The sequence below is a fragment of the Silene latifolia genome, chromosome 11 (assembly GCF_048544455.1).
Source record: "Silene latifolia isolate original U9 population chromosome 11, ASM4854445v1, whole genome shotgun sequence".
NCBI classification, from domain to species: Eukaryota; Viridiplantae; Streptophyta; class Magnoliopsida; order Caryophyllales; family Caryophyllaceae; genus Silene; species Silene latifolia.
Window position 1 is genome coordinate 54371498 of NC_133536.1, and position 9137 is coordinate 54380634.

Below are 9137 nucleotides of genomic sequence, written 5' to 3' on the forward strand. Positions count from 1 at the left end.
TCGGGTTTTTGGCGGCCTTTCTACAAGAAAACCCCGTACTGAGTCAATATTTAAAGTAAGAGCCCCTGCACACTTAAGGACACGACCCCAACTTGACTTAAACAAAGACTCGACTTGAGACTGATTAAACAAGGGTCCGACTCACGGTTTGATTTAGACATCGGTTCACTTTAGACTCGACAAAACGACATGACTCAAACTGTCATAACTCGATTCTAAACTGGACTTGGTGTGACTAAACCCGTGATTGGGCTAACATAGCCTATGGGTTCGTGTGAAACGTCCATAAGGGCCTAGCTTGGACGTTTTTTGTGGACTATCCTAAACCAAAAGGTCGACCAACATGACTCAAAGCCCAAGAGGTGAGCTTGGGTGACCCAACAAGGTCGTGTTCTAGACTCTTGGAACGAAACACACCCGGCCTAACACGGCCATGACCCGGACACGACTTGACGCATTTCATGCTTGGTTGAGGTTCGAGAGGTATTTTGGATTGATTTTGAAAAATGAAGGATTGATTTGAAAATGAGATTTGAAATGGGCAGCATGCCGGCTATAAAAGCTCATTTTGGGCCGAAAATTCTAGTCCTATTTGGGCAGCATTCCGCGTTTTTAAAACCATGCTATTTTGAAAATAAATTGTTCAAAAGTTCGGTTTTGAAAAGGACATGGGAATTTTCGAAAAAAAGACTCGGGAAAGCACATTGCACATTGTCATTCTCATGTTATAAGGATGTATGCTCCTAGACATCTCTAAGTCTCGGCAAGTCTTCTACAAGAAGGTCTATGCCCTCCATCCTTTTGCGGTCTTATAGAGCAAGGTGTCTTAAGGTAAAGTACCTAGAAGATCGTCCCCACTCCCAAGAACCACGCGAGGCGAAGTGGAAGCGAGCAATGTGCAGCTTCCTGGCATAGTGGGACGTCGCCCCCCACGCATCACGAAGAAACGCTGGGACGGCCCGGGCAAGTCCTTAAGGGTTTATGCATGAATCGTAGCACTATGAGTAATGTTTTACTTTCCAACACTTTCTTTTCAAGTTTCACCTCGGAGGAAAAGACCCTAGAAACACAATGTAACTAGTCCTCTTTTCCCAGTGAGTCGCCAAAGCGTGGACAAGGCCCTCGGGAGGCTGCGTCCGAGGGATCCACACCCGGCATAATCGACTCGAGGTTCTTTCGAATCGAATTAAGACAAATTAGAGTCGCCACCAAGTTTTTTGGGAACTTGGAACCGTTCAAGTCAACTTTACACCTTTCATCGAAAAGCATAAAGCCAATCGACTACGAGTGATTAAAGATAAAGACTTGTACCCTATATCACTCGATTTGAATGACTCTCGTAATCCAATGGTATTTAGACGGATCCACAAACCATAGATCTTGAGTAAGGGGTGAGGGTACGTGTTAGGAAGCTCATAAGGACACCTAACCCCGCCCGTCAATAACGGCCTCTACTAAGTCAAGTGTCGGATTTCAAACAAGGTCATAGCTACTACGATATATGATATGCAAACATCGTTTTAAAACCCTAACATGTGACAATAATTTCTATGTCGTTTAATGCATGAATACTAACTTTGTCAAAGTTGTTTTAGCATGTTGGTTGATTTGAAATAAAAGATGCGCAAACACGGCTTAGGAGGAATGGGGGAGCCATTGGGATCTATCCTATTACAACCCAGGCATTTCATGCCGACACAACGAGAAATAAATTACAACTCGATCTAATTACAACAACTATCGGAATTATTTTGACTCAATTAAAATAAAACCTATATACATGATACAAAATTACAATACAAACTAACAAAAAACAACTTAAACTATTATGACTTAACAAATAAAATAAATGTAAACACAAAGGCTAAAACTAAGTTAGATTGATTAATGATGTTAGCCGATTTATTAATTAGTAAACAAATTAGACTAGAATTAAACTAATTAAATTAAATTAAACAAATACAAAGGTTTGAAATAAATTAGGTACAACTTATTGATTAAATTGAACCCAACTCATTAAAATTATTCACCAATCCATATTTATTAAAATAGGATTAGTAAACAATTAAAGAAACAAAAGAAGAAAAGAAATCAAAACTGGCAGACCCGTGCAGTGCACGGATCAGAATACAGAACAGACCCGTGCAGTGCACGGTTTTTTGTAGAAAACAAAGTTAATTGCATTTTAATTTCGAAATCAGCAAAATAAATTACGGAAAAATTCACTAAATTAAATTTACATATTTTGAACCTTAAAAAATAATAAAAACAGAATTTACAATATTAGAAACAAGTAAAACAAATTAAAGGTTAATTAATTATAAATTAAATTAAGTAATTACGAACTAGGTTAAAAACAATTCTAATTTGTCAACGAGTGCAAATGGAAAGGTGTTAAGCACGCACTTCCATGCTAGCGGGAAAATTAGTGAAAGAGAAAGATGCATTCAATTAAGTTACAGAATCGTTAGTTGATTTTAAAGCTTATGTCGAAGCCACCTATCGTGTCTAATTAGGTTATTAAATTAAATTAATGTTATCTAAATATGTCGTAGGTTAACAATCAGAGGTTAAACTAACATGCAACGGGACCTAGGGTATGTCGATTTGGCCGAAACAATAAGGGGGTCGAAAGCGAAGATCGAAGTTAGACAATTGTTTTATTTATGCCCTACCTTGAACACGAGGATATGTAAATGAGACGGGGGTGTACGACCGACTGAAGTAGCGGTTTATTTTCCCATCTCAAGTCAACGCGGGTGTTCATGGTGGTACTTTAACTCATACTCGGACTAACTAGTTTCATAGTTAATTTAAAACAAACGGTAAACAAACGAAAAACAAACAAAAAAACAAGCTATAAAAAAAGCATAAAAAAAACGAAATAAAAAAGGAAAGAGAAGGGGATTTGATGCACCCTCAACCTACATGTATCGTTGACACCGTCTTGGGTCGTAATCGAAGGTAGATTTTATCTCGAGAGGCCGTCGTCGACGAAGAACAAAGCACACGCGCGTTTTGGAAAGTTTCTGGACAGCGATTTTAAAACAGTGATATCTCCCTCGTTTCACGACGAAAATTTGATTTAAAAGATGTTTTGGAAACTAGAAAGAGAGGAGAACAAGGATATTAAGGCAACCCCTGCTCGGTTTGGGTTATTGGGCACGAAAAACGAGCACAAACAGAACTGGACAGACAAGAAGAAACCGCGAAAACAGAGTGTTATTTCACTCTGTTTTTCGAGGGATTTCGTGTACTCTCAAGGGCAATTTGGCTCGTAATTCTTGGTCTAATGTGTAGATGGATGTTATGTGGTTAATTAGGAACAAGAAACTCGAATTTTGATGGAGATTTGATGGAGGAACGAAAGGGTTTTCGAAGAGGACACACAAACAGTTTCAGTTTGTGTGTCGGTTTGGTTTAGGGTTTTTGGAGGATGTTTAGGGTTTGTTTCTGAGGTTTAAAGCTTGTGAGTGATGGTTGGATGTATGGAGAACTTAGAGAAATGAATGTATGGTGAAGGGGTGGTATTTATAAGGGGTTAAAGTAGGGTAAAAGGGAGGAGGAGGCAGTCGGGCTCAATCCCGTATGGCTGCTGTCCATGGGTTTTTGTGAGGGTTTGAGAGGGGTTTTCTTGGTGATTAAGCTAGGATAATATGGGTAGGATACTAGGGTATGGGTTAGGGTTAATGGGTACGGGTTTTGGTGGTGTTTGGAGCGGGTTTTGGGCTCGGGATTGAGCTGCCAAAACAGGGGGCTGCATTGGTTTGTTGCGGGCTGTTTGTGAGCGATTTGGGACGAGAATTTGGGCTGTGGTATGGGGGGTTCGAACAAGGGTGGATGGGCATTGGCTTAGGTGGGTTAGCATACTCGAGATTCGTGCCAATTCGTAAAGGAAACGGGCTCAAAAACCGAGCTAAAATCGTGCTTAAAAACACATGGTTGAAACGAGTTTTCTTCGCTTTTAAAATCGATTTTTCAAATCAATTAATACATTAAAATAAATGACTTTTCAAATCAAATATACTCATAAAATGATTTTTCAAATCAAATATTTATTTTATTTTCAATAAAATAAACTTGGGAAAATAAAATTCAAAATAAAATAAATTAAATTGAAATCACTTTAAAAAAGCTTTAATTTAAATATCATTTAAATTAATAAAACGAGCTCACTAAAAAACATTAATTTAAATATCATTTAAATTAATAAAATACTTCATCGACGACGCCCATTCTACCTCGTAAAACGAGCTCCAAATAATGACAATGACAACTAAAGAATACATGTGTCCTATCATCATCGGGTGTTTGTCGGGTTCTCTATAAATTCCAATATCGACGGATACGGGTATCTACAAAATGAAAGGTTATAAAAATAAAATTGGAATTGGGAATCGGTAACCAAAACATTTAAAAGGTCACTTATCGTAAGAATCAAAATTCTTTCAAGAACTTCAACTAAAATTTTCCGACAGAACCAGACTCTCATCAGAGGAACGGAAGTGTTCTCGTTGCGCATTCAAGAACATCACATTCCAAATCAAAGATAAGGTCAAAAGGCAAATCATTTGTATGAATCAAAAATCAAAATGCTTTCAAAAACATTTATAGAGAGTTTTCGAAAATATAAGTCTCCTCCATGGAACGAAATTGCCCTTGTCGTGCACACAAGAGCGCTAACTTTCCATGTCAAAGACAGATTTAAAATAAAAATCATTCGCCGATAAGCGCAGGGCAAGTTATTAGACGCCTTTAATAACGAGTCCTAACATCCCATCAACGTTAAAACCAAATGAAAATGGCAATCCATTCAAATTTTTCTTTCGCAAAAGCCAAATGAAAATTAAGGGATTCATGGTTAAACTCAAAAAAGAGTCAAGTTCGTGAAAATATAACATTAAATTTTGACAAAGAATCATAAACAAATCAAATTTAGTTAGAATTTGAACAAAATTTAAAAGCAACTCGGGTTTAACAATCAAAATTTAGGATAAAGGAGTCGATGCTCAAAGATCAAAATGGGAACTAAATTAAATTTTCATTTTCAAACCGTTAAAATAGGTAAAGTTTTGTAGGAGTAACATATTTTTTTTTTTAAACAACGAATCGAAAATGATAGTTTGAATTGTTTAGAAATTGTACGAAAAGAAAAGTAACTTAGACATCAAAATACAAGATACGCTAAGAGAGTCCAAACTTAACCAACCAAAAGAGCTATGGTGAACTTTCCTAAGGGTAAGAGTCGAAGTTAGGTCAACAAGGATGTCAAAGGTAGAGTTTCACAAGATACGAGTGTCAAACTTAAAGGAGGAGCAAGATGAAGCGAGGAAAGGAGGTATGAACGGTAACGCTTATGATCAAGGAGAAAGGGAATTTAGACAACAAGGAAACTTAAGCAACATGTCAGGGTGTGAGACTAAAAGAGTCGAATCATAAAGATAACTAGTTACCAACCAGTAAGAGGTATTAGAATTAGGAAGGTACTCAAGACAAGGAAATAACGAGTAAACTTTTATACTTAAGAATCATATCCAACCAAGGTATGAACGAAAGGGAGGAAAACGATTAATGATACGAAAGAGGATTTTTAAGGCTTAATCCATACGCTTCCTAAAACTTAAGGTTCTCTCTAACAAGGTCACGTCTATTAGGGTATTGTACCTTCATGACAAAACGACCAAATCCCAAAACAAGGGTCAAGGTAAAATAAACGCTCGCTTAATGGGTAATAAATCGGTTAGATACTTCTTCCACCTATCTTATCACATATTAGGATTCCCCTGAAGCAAATCTACCACTCAAATATAAAAGCATCTCTTTATCTCAAGCACTCGACACAACCTCAATGTTTTAAAAACCAAAGAATGAATTGATAAAGACTTCTCAACAAAGTTCTCAAGGAACAACTAACACCAAATCACATTCCCAAACTATACGGGATTGTTAACATCTAAAAATGGGTTTTCTTCCAAATTCAAATTCTAAACTTATCTCATGTTTACTCCTAAGGCGACGACGCTCAACCTACTAAGCTTTCAAATCCCAAACATAAACAACAAAGCTAAGTTCTATAACTTTAGTAACATAGGCAACTCATTCCTAACACAAAGAATCCACCAATTGATTATACTCGCTTTGTTAAGGAACTAGGTATAAGAATCATTAAGTATGTCTCATCACATTACCTAAGTCTTTCTAACATCACGACTTCTCAAAGCCAGGGTTAAGGGTCAGACACAAACAATCTCCTCAAAAGTCGAATTTTCCAACCCAGGTCAACATTCCTCACAAAAAAGAGTACTATCATATGGCGTTAAGGGAGGATAAGCAAGGAACAAAAGACAAGTTAGGAGTACAAGCTTAGCTTTTAAAGTAAAACAGAAGGGAGTTAAGAAGGAGGATAAGCACCATGAGATTAAGAATAAGGCGAGATACAAAAAGAACGAGAAACATCTTCAAGGAAGTAGAAGCATTCTTCAAAGGTTGAACAAATCTTCAATCCTCAGCAATAGGCACTAAAACTTGATCTTCTTAAAATATAAGTGTCCTTTCAATGGAACGGAGATACTCTTGGCGATCACTCAAGAATATCAATATTCCAATTCAAAGACATAAAAATACATTTTTACACCAACAAATGATAAAACTAATTATCAGACGTCTCCAATAACAAGCTTTAACACTAATTGACGTTAAAACCAGTGAAAAACATTAAAATATTTTCAAAACCTTTAGTTCAAAAATTTCTTTATAATAAGGGTAATAACTCCATTAGCTATAGATAAGCTCACGGTCATTGATCCAAGAACGCAACAATTATTAAATGACAATCAACAAACAGGTTAGTACATAACAAAGAGCAAACACAAAGAGACTACAACATAAGATCCTAAATCTACCCATCTTACCCATCTCTCAAGTTTATTATTTTAAGGTCAAGTTATTTATATTGGGGTGCACAAACGTGCGTCGGGAGCAAATATGCTCTGATACCAACTGTGATACCCTAGCCTATCGCGGCAAAGTAAACACGTAATTCTAGAATAAAACTGCATGGATATGTTTGTAATAGGTTCAATTGAGTAAAAACCTGTAATTTTAAAACCTGAACCTGTTATAAAGATATCCAAATTGGAAGGTGTCAAACATACAAGGTCTAACTAGAAGAGTCATAACATAACCATCGCTAAAGTCGCGAATAGCAAATTATACAACCAAATGTAAAGAGGGAGACATATGTCCCTAAAATGTATGTAACATAAAAAGTATTTAAGGGTCACAATAAAATAAAGCCAATCTAGGTTCCAAGGTTACTTTGCTCGCTAGCTCGTCCATGTACCCAATATATGCATCACCTACCTGTCATTCGCATTTTATACAAATACGAAAGCCACAGTCAGTGGGGAGTAACTCCGAGTTCTCCCAGCCACGAAATGTCATAATTAATATAACATGTATACATAAGAATATGAATACGAATCACACAATGCCTTAGCATATAGATGCTAGACAATCGTGCTTATCATGTGAACAACAATATAACACCACATAGTCCTAGCATGTGAATACTAGACCGACTCATACTACACTATCATGTGAATCACATAACATCCAGGAATCCAAACTCTATCAACCATAGCCGGCTTGCATCTCACCTTCTATGATTCATAGAATCATCAAACAGAAAGGGCAATATATCAAAGACAGGCATAAGTTCTTAGTACGGTCAATAGTCACTCAGAATCCTCGAGTCTATACCACGAGGTAGGGAAGGTAATCGAACCGGTACTCTTGGCTCGGCGGTTCTATCAAAACATGGCCAAGACACAACACAACCCTAGCCTAAAATCTGCGCAGACCTAGACATGCGGATACACACCACCGCACCCAAGACCCACAATTTTATAAAACCATGTGAGTACCCTAAGGAGTCCACCAAAGGGTTGGCTAGTACTTAAGCCGACCACTTACTCTCAAAATAAGTAACGAGGTCATGCCCCAACTTGGATATAAACCCACCAAGTCAGAACACAAAGGCTATTGAGCAGTGAACATACACTCGTCAAAGACTATAATGACCTATCTATGATGAAGGCCGAAATACTCACCTAGGACCTAGTCCCAGCTAGTCCAGCTTGAATACTTTAGCCCACACCACACAAGACAAGTAGGATACCCAATTAACCATAAGAGGGCAAAGAGTCCAACTTACCAACATAAATGCTAACATTCTATCATGTGAAAGGCTATATAAATGTCTATTCAGCAGACAATCCAACCATATCCTCAATGTCATCAATAACCAAATTATAGCTAACCATCAATATCATAGTCCATGAGAATAAACTACAATGGCTAAAGGCAAACAAGACTCAAGCATAAGGCATCCAAAGCATCCAACAACCAACATGTGAAATGATAATTACAAATATCAAGGCATAACATAAAACCTCCAATAACAACCAATCTTACCTCAAAGACAAACCCTCGACCCGAGTCCCGCGACGGGTCATCGGTCAAATCGAGGTCGATTGGTTTAAACCTAGTTTGACCAAACTCGTTCGGTCAAACGGCCCACTCGAGTCTTTGCCTACTTTGGCCCAAACCATAAAATTTATCACAATATAATTCTCATGATATTTCTAATTTCTATCATGTGAAAAAAACGAAAGTAACACATTATCAATCACCTAAACACTTAACAAACAACAGGCACAACATCAACTACTAATGTGACATTAATTCGTCGAGTAACTCGGAATAGTTACCTTACGCTAGCAAAGAGACAAGTAATAACTTGAGAAAGCTTCTAAAACCCAAAATTACTCTTCCTCTTCAACCACTTATGAGCCACCTAAAATAATTATGTGAAAGGACGATATTAACGAATTATCTTTATATAAAATATGAGACGGAAATTAATTTAATTATATTTTAAATAAACCAAACTAGCGTCAAAACAATTTATGGACACGGCTCAAAAGTTATTATGACAACCTCAAACTCGGCCTAACTACCAACTACACATGGCCTCAAACTCGTGACTTAGCTAGGCCACTGCCAGGCCACTGCTAAGCTACAGCCAGGCCACTGCCAGGCCATCAGACTCGCCTAAAAGCAAGCCACAAAGAGTC

General features: G+C 37.4%; 1 long non-coding RNA gene across 1 annotated transcript; it reads right to left on the reverse strand.

Moving 5' to 3' along the window:
• Positions 1-7096: 7096 nt before the first annotated feature.
• LOC141614859 (uncharacterized) lies at positions 7097-8846 on the reverse strand. Its single transcript, XR_012529417.1, has 2 exons — positions 8772-8846; positions 7097-7362 (listed from the first exon to the last, which is right to left on the reverse strand). It is a non-coding gene; the product is annotated as an uncharacterized LOC141614859 (long non-coding RNA).
• Positions 8847-9137: the final 291 nt, after the last annotated feature.